Genomic DNA, 12,000 nt, shown 5'->3' with positions numbered 1-12,000 from the left:
TTGTGTGTCCCTTGGATTGCTGACACGACCTTTACTCAGGAATGAAGGACAAGAGTGAGTTCTCTTCCTTTTGTCCCTTCATATTCTTTCTGTTATCATCTTCATTCTGTTTTATGCCTGTGGAAGCTGACATCTACGAGTTATATCAACAGGCTTCCTTGCCCTCTGCATTTGAGTAGTCCTTTTTAGAGGGATGTTTGTAGGAGGGAACAAGAGATACGCATACTTATTTCTCTGGATCCCTCTCTATGTGGTCATTTTAGGCCTAATGTGTCCCACCACAGAAGGTCACTGCTCCCTTCAAGGCTGTCTTCTTAATGGTGGTTTTACTGTAAGCATCTCCCCTACTTTCCTTATTTCTTTTATTTTTATTATGTTGTTAGATTTCACTGGATTTTTTGGAAATGGTCACAGGTGAAAAATCCATGCTTTTGTTCACCATCATTTATGCAAAAAAATTAATTGGAATTAAGTGTGACAAAAATACTGTGATCTAATTCTTTCAAATATATATTTATTTGTACATAGATAAATTATGGGAGTTTATAAATTGACACATTTCTGTTTACAGGCATCATTTCTGTGTAATGCAATTTAGGTTGACTTTTTCAAAAATACATTTCTCTATCAATTCTTTTAAAAATTTGTAACGCTGTTTCATAGTCACGAGAAAAGATGAAACTCTACCTTCTCTTTTTCAGAATCTGGAGCACTGTTCTTTCAGAGATGCGTTTTGCTTTGGCCCGGTGATTCGAACCATCTTTGAAGCATCTTCTAGATCATGTCACTTTCTATCACATGCTTCCCGATTTCTTTTCAGTCAGCTTTCTTCTACTCTGGATAGTATTATTCTTCAGGTATTACTATCCTAGACATCTAGGAATTAAAACAGGAAACTAAATGCTTTCTTAAAATAGTTCTGAGGATATATGTTCCAAAATTCTAAATATCTGACCTAAAATATATTTAGAACCTAGTTTATCCCTAAGTGAGAGGCTTGCTCTAGAGTAAATTCAATTCAGTGTATCCAAGGGCTGTGTTCTGGGTTAAATATTGTTAGTTTGACCTTGAAGCTCAAAAAATTATTAATGATGTTCTGTTGGACAATAAAATTCCTACTATATTTAAATTAATCTTTTTTAATCACAAAAATTATTATTATCATAGTTATAGACAATATTTATTTAGATTTATTAATCAGCAATTGGTGCCCTTGGAAGCAGCAGTCAAGAAATCAAATGATGTATTGCAATGGGTAAATCTGCTGCAAAAAAACCTCTTTAAAACCTTAAAAAGCAAAGATGCCATTTTGATGAGTAAAGTGTGACTGACTCAAGCCGTGATCTTTTCAATTGCCTTGTATGCATGCAAAAGCTGGACAATGAAAAAGGAAGATCGAAGAAGAATTGATACATTTGAATTATGGTGTTGGCGAGTGTTGAATATACCATGAACTGCCAGTAGAATGAACAAATCTGTCCCGGAGGAAGTACAGCCAGAATGCTCCTTAGAAGTCAGGATGATGAGACTTCATTTTTCTTACTTTGGACCAATCCCTGGAGAAGGACATCATGCTTGGTAAAGTAGAGGGTCAGCAAAAAAGAGGAAGACCCTCAATGAGATAGATTGACACAGTGGCTGCAACAATGGACTCAAACATACCTACTAATATGAGTATGATGCAGGGTCAAGCAAAGTTTTGTTCTGTTATACATGGGGTTACTATGACTTGGAGCCTGCTTTAAGGCACCTCCCAACAACATTAATAAAGTTTGTCAATTTTTTTGGCTCACCATTTGTAATCAGGGAAACACTGGTGGCATAGTGGTTAAGAGTTCTGCTGCTAACCAAAAGGTCAGCAGTTTGAACACACCAGGCACTCCTTGGAAACCCTATGGGGCAGTTCTACTTCGTCTTATAGGGTTGTTATCAGTTGGAATCAACTGGATGCCAGTGGGTTTGGTTTGGGTTGGGCTTTATTTGTAATCAGAGTTCTCAGTTCTAAGTGGTGGAAAAAAAAATTCAAAACCACCTCAGGGAATCTGCCTGGTGGGCAAACTGCCATTGCTCTGCTTTCCCAGTGAACGTGGAGGTTAACACAGCCCCTCTGGTCTCTAAGGCAATTTTTGCACAGGGAAGACTATCTCGCAACCGTTGAAAACCACTGGTGCTTCGACTTCCATCACCAAAATCTCAACTGCTTTCTTATTGATCATGACAGAAAAAGTGGAAGTTGCTCAGATAGACTAATTCTTCTCTTAGCTCATTTTCAAATTGAAGTCTCAAATGGGTGTGCCTGATTAATGGAGCCTAATACATTTTTTTTAATACATATAAAGAATATTGAATACACCATGGGCTTCGAAAAGAAAGAACAAATCTATCTTGGAAGAAGTACAACTAGAATGCTTCTTAGAAGCAAGGATGGTGAGACTCACATACTTTGGACATGTTATCAGGAGGGACCAGTTCCCAGAGAAGAACATCATGGTTGGTAGAGAGTCAGTGAAAAAGAGGAAGACCTTCAATGAGATGGACTGACACAGTGGCTGCAACAATGGGCTCAAGCATAACAACAATTGTGAGGATGGCACAGGACCGGGCAGTGTTTTGTTCTATTGTACATAGGGTTGCTATGAGTCAGAACTGATTCCATGGCACCTAACAACAACAACGATAGCATGTATAACTGAATGCTACCTTCCAGGGAGTCCAGGAATTTGAGTTCTGACATCACGTGGGGGTCAGTGTTCCTAACATAAGAATATCCCCAAATAGAGAAAGGTTAAAGGATCTTCCATTCCAAGGTATTCCATCATTCTTGAGGAGAAGCCTACTGACAATATAATGGATGTTCCTTTATGGAAACTATGTCTTTTCCTTCTGTCTGCTTTTAAGATTTTTTTCAGTAATCTATATGGTTTACATTTTTGCTCTGAAAAAAATCTATATATGAATTAAAAAAAATTTTTTTTGCTTGGCACATTTTTTTTTCAATCCGAGGACTCAATATTTTTCAAATTCGGAAAATTATCAGCTATTGTTTATTCCAATGATTTTTTCTTCTAGCTCATATTACCTCCTAGAATTCTTTTAGAACTTTAGTGTAGCTAATTCGTCCATCTTCGGTATCAGTTTCTCTTTTAAATTTTCCAACTCTGCTCTGTTCTATATGATTTCTTCTGTTGTAGGTGATTTCTTCAACCGTAGCTTAAAATATGCTGATTTGTCTGCAACTGTATTTAATTCTTGTGATTGCATTTTTTTTTTTTTTTGAGGAGTTACTGGCCCTACAGATGATGAGCAAGCATGACACCAGAAATTCCATATTTCTTCCCTGTAAGTAAAGCGTACATCTCTCCTGAATGTTTACTGTGCTGTAAGCCTCAGTGAAGCCTTTCTTTTCCCTGCTCTCACATTACTCTATTTTAGTACTTAAGTTATCATCTTATTCTTCTTTGTTTATCAGTTTATCTCTTGTAGACTGTAAATTTTTTGAGGGCAGGGCCCATGTCTTATTCACCAGTCATTAAGCTCTGTGTAAGTGCTCAATACACAGTGTTCAATGACTGAGTCAGTGAATGACCACCAGTTTGTTGGTGAACTGTAAGAGATTTCTCTTTGACATTGAGTGGTTCCAAGTCAGTATTTTAGGCAGTGGTTCTGAAACTTGCCTGTGCTTAAGAATTATGTGGGAAGTTTATTAAAATGCAGATACCCAGAATTCTAGGGATTCTGTTTCAGTAGGTCTTGAATGAATCTGCATTTTAAACAAGCACCCCAGGTGATTCTTATACAGATTGTCTGGGGACCATACTTTATGAACATATTCAGGTTTTCAGTTCTTAAAAGTTTGAGACTTAGGAATCTCTGAAGTTTTCTATCTCGTTTTTTTTTATTTATTTTTAATATGACCCAGTTATAAAATGACTGACTGATTCCCCTAAGGGAAATTATAACAATGACTCTTGGTGGAAAAATCATGTAATTTTTACTATTTCTGTGTGACTAGTACTGTGTGCTTTATTCTTTTGCTTTTAGCTCTCCCATTCATTAAAGAAAATAATCCCCTATTTTTATTTCAAAGATATTGTTTTGTCATTAACTCTGATAATTCTAAATGCATTTAGTTTAAAATCCTCTTTATATTATTTCATTTTCATTGATGTGAATCGTCCTGTTTGAAATATCTTTGGACAGCTGATCAAGGTGTTAGATTTCCTTGTGTATGTTGTACTTTTTTTGATGTGTGTGAGCTCTGTTGTAGACTTACAGTTAAGAGCTGTGACTTAGGGCCTCTCCATCAACTGAGTAATATAGTGCTCTGGTTATTTGTGATCCTAAGAGTCCATTCTCCACCACATTCACGAGAAAGAAGATTGTTGTCCCAGTCTAAGATGGCAGAACCTATTTTTCAAGTGGTAGACATTTGTTCAGAAAATGTTTAAAACTTTTAAAAGATATTTTACTTGTCTTGCAGAATGGGATGCAAATAGGTCCTGCATCCCTCATTTCTTATATATATTCCTTTCCAATAATGTTATTAGAAAAAGATTTTATTAACACTGTTTTTTATTTCCTGAATGTAGCATCTTTTTACACTTTGCACCTCTTTGCAGCCTCTGACTTTCCATGCACAAACCCTCCTAGAACTTGCAATAACTAGACATCTTTACAGCCTGGTTATTGTCCAGTGATTGCTATGTGATTGCACATGGGTGATGCCTAATCATTTTTGTATAATAATTAGCTAGAGTAATAAATTTAGTTGGAACCTGAATAGTAAAGTTTGCATTATGCCTTGTTGACGGCATTTTTTGCAACCTTATTAATTATGCTGAAGCTTCAGGTTGGTGTGTTTAGGAGTATAAGAAACTGTTACCCCTTCTTCTCTGAGTTTCCTACAGCTTGAGGGGGCTCCCTTTGAAGTGGCACAGCCCTAACCTGAGCACACTGAGTACCTCCCAGCCTGACACTGCTTGTTATCTTTTACTTGAAAAGGATATCCTTTCCTTTGCCTTATTGCAGGCACCTTTTAACTGCTATAAGATTTAATGTGCTAAAAAATGCTTTTTCACAAAGCCCCAATCCAAGTCCTCTGTGGGACTACTACCATTTCCCCTGGATTTGTTAGATGAAGGCAAGACATAAAAGTTAGTGCCACTACTTTAGTAACTAGCAAAGAACTTGCTCGTGGTGAACGATCATTTTTTTGTGTGTGTGGAAAATTGTCATTCGACATGCAGTCTATGAAGTGGGGATGTCAGAATGGATAAATGCTCTATGGATTTTGACTCGGCTGCAATGTTTAAAATTTGTTTTGTGGCTGGTAGGTGAGCATCATTACAACACCATTATAAGAACAGAATACAGTCAGCCCTCCCTCTCTGTGGGTTCCGCATGCGCAGATTCAACCAACCACAGATGGAAACTATTTGGGAGAAAAAGAAAGTTCTAAAAAGCAGAACTTGGATTTGCTGCGCGCTGAGCACTACCCTGAATCCAGGTGCATAAGTGCTGCATAGGCATCCCCTGCTGTAGCCTCCTGCCATTTCACAGATTCTCAGTCTCTCTCCAGCACCTGTTGCCTGAGCATTGTTTGCTCGCTTCTGGTTCACTATTGTGCTGTGTGCACCCTTATTTTCTGTGAAAAATGGCTCCTAAAAAGCAATTAAGTGGTCAAAGCAATATCTCAAAGGTAAGAGGGAGCATGAAGTTCTGCCTCTCGATGAGAAAATAAAAATCTTAGATCTTTGGAAAAGTGGCATGTCGGTTGCTGAAGTGGGTCATAAGGTCGGTGAGAAGGAATCAAACACTCGCACAATAAAGCAAAAAGAAGCTAAAATTCGCGGAAGTGTTAGTGCTGGCCCGACAATAGCAAAAATGGTCCCTCTAGTTTGTGATAAAGCATTAAGTGTTAAGTGTAAGCATTAACAACTCTTTACATAGCATTTACATTATATTGGGTATCATAAGTAATCTAGACATGATTTAAAGCATATGCGGTTGTATGCAAATACTACACCATTTTATATAAGGGACTTGAGCATCCTCGGATTTTGGTATCTGTGGAGGTCCTGGAAAATTAATCCAATAAATAAATTTCTTCCGAAATTAGCATCCTAAAAGTTAAATGCCAACTAATTTATACTAAAAAAAAAAAAAAAACTAAAGCTCTCCACAAAAAGAATATTGCCGACATTGCTATATTATTTATTAGGTAATTATTGTTAGTGACGGTTCACAAATTTTACTTGTTAGATTGGTCTCATACATAGATTATTCATTGAGTTGTGAATATCGTATGCAATTGGCAATATTATGTGCAATTGGGTCTTCGACCCTTTTGCTTTTTCCATATAGTAAATAATGAAGAAATTTAATTTCTTGGCTCACATTCACACTCTGCAAGGTGGGGTTAATTAGGTAGGAAGAGATATGTATTCATCTGCTATTTTCAGTTGAAGATATAAAAAAGACTACATAAAATTTTGAAATAGAATTAAGAGGGTTGTTTGCATAAGAATAGTTTCTACCAATTCTTTAGGGAGAGGCACTGTTGGTCAACTTTTCCATTTCTAGAAACAATGGATTTGGCTATGGAAAAATCAAGGGTTTGTTGGCCTTATTATACTATTTCAGTTTTTTTCCTCTGAATATTTTAAATATAAAGATCTATTTTCTTCCTTTTTTCTTCCTCCACTGTCTTTACCTCACTTCACCTTCTCTCCTTTCCACTTCTTTTTTCTCCCTTGTTCCCTTCCTCCCTCCATCTTTCTCCTCTCCTTTTTTAAAGTTGAAACCCAGCTTCAACATTTGGAAATTATGCCTCAGCTCCCTCATCTATAAAATTTGATAATATCAAACCTAGAGATGAGGATAAAATGAAACAATGCATGTGCAGTGCTTATGGAGCACAATGCCTTACTTTGTATAGTTCACATAAAGCTAACTTTCAATACATGCTAACTTATTGTTATTCTGGGTCTCTTCTTTGCTTCTGATTGCATGCACACACCTGCATGTTTTTGTGAGGATATACCTTGGTTGCATGATCTTCCTTCCCCTTTCAGAGACGGTGTGTCCTCTATTTTATAGAAAGGAACAGAGTTTTAATTTTGTTGTATTCCCTGAATTTCTATTTTTTGGAATGGTGCATCCCTGATGTTGATGCAGGTCTATCTTTTGCTGGATTCCCTCACCTGGAGCCAGAAAAGAGATGGAAGGAAGCAGGCCTGCCTGCCTTTGATGCTTTGCCCTTTTCGTCTACCCATAATTAAGGTACCATGCTGTGCAATTATAAGCATGTTTTTATTCTAAAAAGTTGAATCAATTTTAGGATAGAATTATAAAACAAGAGGGGAAACCATCAAATTTGTTGTTTTTTCAGGTTTGTCCTTGTGTTATCTTATTTCGAGTCACTTATCTGAGCATGTGGTTGCTGAGCTAGAGACCATTATCTCCCAGACTCCCTTGCCTGTCAATCTTCTTCAGAAAGGTCACAGCCTGGAAAACCCTATGGAGAAGTTCTGCTCTGTACACATGGGGACGTCATTAGTTGGGAGTGACTCAATGGCAACTGAAAACAACAACTACAGTATTTGATTTACAGGGAAGACCAAAGAGAATAAACTAAAAAGCACAACGTATCTATCACTCACATTTAACAAATGTTAAGATTTTGCCCATGTATTTAAAATCCTTAAAAACACTGTTAGAGGTACACATGAACTTCCTCCTCTCCCATCCTATTCCTTCCTCTTCTTCCCTAATGAAATTTCTCTTCTAAAACTGGTATCTATCTTTTATGAATTGGATTGTGTGCACCAAAATTATGTTGAAATCTTAACTCCAATGCCTATAAATATGGCCCTGTATGGAAATAAGGGTTTTATTTTGTTATATTAATAAGGACATACCAGAGTAGGATGAGTCCTAAACCTAATCCCTTTTGAATGGTGTTTTATAAAAAGAGCAGAACAGACACAGTGACACACACAGGGTGAAGAGACCATGTGAGGAACTGCCTACAAGCCACGGAATGCCAAGTAATACCTGCGACTACTGAAAGGAGGGACCCTCCCGTGAGCCGATGTGCTGATTTGGACTTCTAGCCTCTAAAACTGTGAGACAATAATTTGTTTTCTAAAGTCACCAATTGGATTTCTTTTTGTTATGTCAGCACTAGGTATCTAAGATAGCAGCTTTTCTATTTTAGTTTTATAATTTACCATACTCTCATTTCCCCCCATGTCTGTCAGTTTGTGGTTTGCTGTGGTGCTGGAAGCTATGCCACTGGTATTCAAATACCAGCAGGGTCACCCATGGTGGACAGGCTTCAGCTGAGCTTCCAGACTAAGACGCACTAGGAAGAATGACCCAGTAGTCTACTTCTGAAAAGATTTAGCCAATAAAAACCTTACGAATAGCAGTGGAACACTGTTTGATATACTGCTAGAAGATGAGCCCCTCAGGTTGGAAGGCACTCAAAATACAAATGGGGAGTGCTACCTCCTCAAAGTAGAGTCGATCTTAATGACACGGATGGAGCAAATCTTTTGGGACCTTCATTTGCTGGTTGGCATTACTCAAAATGAGAAGAAAGAGCTGCAAACATCCATTAATAATCTGAACATGGAATGTACGAAGTGTGAATCTAGGAAAATTGGAAGTTGTCAAAAATGAAATGGAACGCCTGAAGATAGACATCCTAGGTATTAGTGAGCTGAAATAGACTGGTATTGGCCATTTTGAATTGGATAATCATATGGTCTACTATGCCTCAAGAATGACAACTTGAAGAGGAATGGCGTCATGTTCATTGTCGAAAAGAACATTTCAAGATCTTTCCTGAACTACAACACTGTCCGTGATAGAATAATATCCACGCACCTACAAGGAAGACCAGTTAATATGACTATTTTTGAAATTTATGCTTCAACCACTAAGGCCAAAGATGATGAAATTGAAGATTTTTACCAAATTCTGCAGTGTGAAGTTGATTGAACATGCAATCAGGATGTACTGATATTTACTGGAGATTGGTATTCAAAAGTTGGAAACAGAGAAGAAGCATCAGTAGTTGGAAAATATGGCTTTGGTGATAGAAATGATTCCAGAGATTGCCTGATAGAATTTTGTAAGACCAACAACTTCTTCATTGCAAATACCTTTTTTCATCAACATAAACGGCGAGTATACATGTGGACCTTGCCAGATAGAATACACAGGAATCAAATCAACTACATCTGTGGGAAGAGATGATAGAAAAATTCAATAACATCAGTCAGAACAAGGCCAGAGGTCGACTGTGGAACAGACCATCAATTGCTCACGTGCAAGTTCAAGTTGAAACTGAAAAAAATTAGAACAAGTCGACGAGAGCCAAAGTACTTCCTTGAGTATATCCCAACTGAATTTAGAGATCATCTCAAAAATAGATTTGACATATTGAACACTAATGATTGAAGACCAGACGAGTTGTGAAATGACATCAAGGACATCATACACGAAGAAAGCAAGCGGTCATTAAAAAGACAGGAAAGAAAGAAAAGACCAAAACAGATGTCAGAAGAAAATTTGAAACTTGCTCTTCAATGTTGAGTATCTAAAGTGAAAGCAAGAAAAGATGAAGTAAAAGAATTGAAAAGAAGATTTCAAATGGGGGCTTGAGAAGACAAAGTATTATAATGACATGTGCAAAGCTATGGAGTTAGAAAACCAAAAGAGAAGAACACACTCAGCATTTCTCAAGCTGAAAGAACAGAAGAAAAAATTCAAGCCTCGAGTTTCAATATTGAAGGGTTCTGTGGGAAAGTATTGAACAACTCAAGAAGCGTGAAAAGAAGATAGAAGAAATATACAGAGTCACTATACCAAAAAGAATTGGTTGACATTCAACCATCTCAGGAGGTACCACATGAGCAGGAACCAATGATACTGGAGGAAGAAGTACAAGCTGCCCTGAAGGCATTGGTGAAAAACAAGGCTCCAGGAATCGATGGAACACCAATTCAGATGTTTCAGCAAGTGGATGCAGCACAGAAAGTACTCACTCCTCTATGCAAAGAAATTTGGAAGACAGTTACCTGGCCAACTGAATGGAAGAGATCCATATTTATGCCTGTTCCCAAGAAAGGTGATGCAACTGAATTCAGAAATTATCAAACAATATCATTAATACCACATGCAAGCAAAGTTTTGCTGAAAATCATTCAAAAGTGGCTGTTGTAATATACAGACAGGGAACTGCCAGAAATTCAGGCCAGATTCAGAAGAGGACCTGGAACCAGGGATATCATTGTTGATGTCAGATGGATCCTGGCTGAAAGCAAAGAATACCAGAAAGATGTTTATTGAATACCTGTGTTTTATTGACTATGCAATGGCATTCAATTATGTGGATCATAACAAATTATGGATAACATTATGAAGAATGGGAATTCCAGAACACTTAATTGTGCTCATGAGGAACACGTACATAGATCAAGAGGCAATGGTCCCATCAGAACAAGGGGATGCTGCATGGTTTAAAGTTAGGAAAGGTGTGCATCAGGGTTGTATCCTTTCACCATACTTAGTCGATCTGTATGCTGAGCAAATAATCTGAGAAGGTGGCCTATACGAAGAAGAACGGGGCATCAGGATTGGAGGAAGACTCACTAACAACCTGTGTTATGCAGATGACACAACCTTGCTGGCTGAAAGTGAAGGGGACTTGAAGCACTTACTGATGAAGATCAAAGACCACAGGTTTCAGTATGGATTACACCTCAACATAAAGAAAACAAAATCCTTACAGCTGTACCAATAAGCAACATCATGATAAATGGAGAAAAGATTGAAGTTGTCCAGGATTTCATTTTACTTGGATCCACAATCAACGCCTATGGAAGTAGCAGTCAAGAAATCAAAAGATGTGTTGCTTTGGTGAAATCTGCTGCAAAAGACTTTTTTAAAGTTTTGAAAAGCAAAGATGTCACCTTGAAGACTAAGGTGTGCCTGACCAAAGCCCTGGGGTTTTCAATCATCTCCTATGCATGTGAAACCTGGACAACGAATAAGGAAGACCGAAGAAGAATTGATGCCTTTGAATTAGGGCATGTTCCTGGAGAAGGACACCAAGCTTCGCAAAGTAGAGGGTCAAGGAAAAAGAGGAAGACCCTCAATGAAATGGATTGACACAGTGGCTTCAACGAGGGACTTAAGCATAACAAAGATTGTGAGGATGGCTCAGGATAGGGCAGCGTTTCGTTTTGTTGTACATAGGGCCGCTGTGAGTCGGAACTGACTCAATGGCTCCTAAAAACAACATACTGTCATTGCACACTTAAAATTTGTATATGTGATTTTATATTGTATGTTTCTCTTTTTGAATTATACTTTTTTTTAATAACTTTTATTAAGCTTCAAGTGAACATTTACAAATCCAATCAGTCTGTCACATGTAAGTTTACATACATCTCACTCCCTACTCCCACTTACTCTCCCCCTCTTGAGTCAGCCCTTTCAGTCTCTCCTTTCTTGACAATTTTGCCTGCTTCCCTCTCTCTCTATCCTCCCATCCCCCCTCCAGACAAGAGTTGCCAACACAATCTCAAGTGTCCACCTGATATAATTAGCTCACTCTTCATCAGCGTCTCTCTCCCACCCGCTGACCAGTCCCTTTCATTTCTGATGAGTTGTCTTCGGGGATGGTTCCTGTCCTGTGTCAACAGAAGGTCTGGGGAGCATGGCCGCCGGGATTCCTCCAGTCTCAGTCAGACCATTAAGTTTGGTCTTTTTATGAGAATTTGGGGTCTACATCCCACTGATCTCCTGCTCCCTCAGGGGTCCTCTGCTGTGCTCCCTGTCAGGGCAGTCATCGATTGTGGCCGGGCACCAACTAGTTCTTCTGGTCTCAGGATGATGTAGGTCTCTGGTTCATGTGGCCCTGTCTGTCTCTTGGGCTCTTAGTTGTCGTGTGGCCTTGGTGTTCTTCATTTTCCTTTGCTCCAGGTG

This window comes from Elephas maximus, chromosome 5 (assembly GCF_024166365.1).
Source record: "Elephas maximus indicus isolate mEleMax1 chromosome 5, mEleMax1 primary haplotype, whole genome shotgun sequence".
Taxonomy (NCBI): Eukaryota; Metazoa; Chordata; class Mammalia; order Proboscidea; family Elephantidae; genus Elephas; species Elephas maximus.
Note: the sequence above shows the minus strand (reverse complement) of the source record.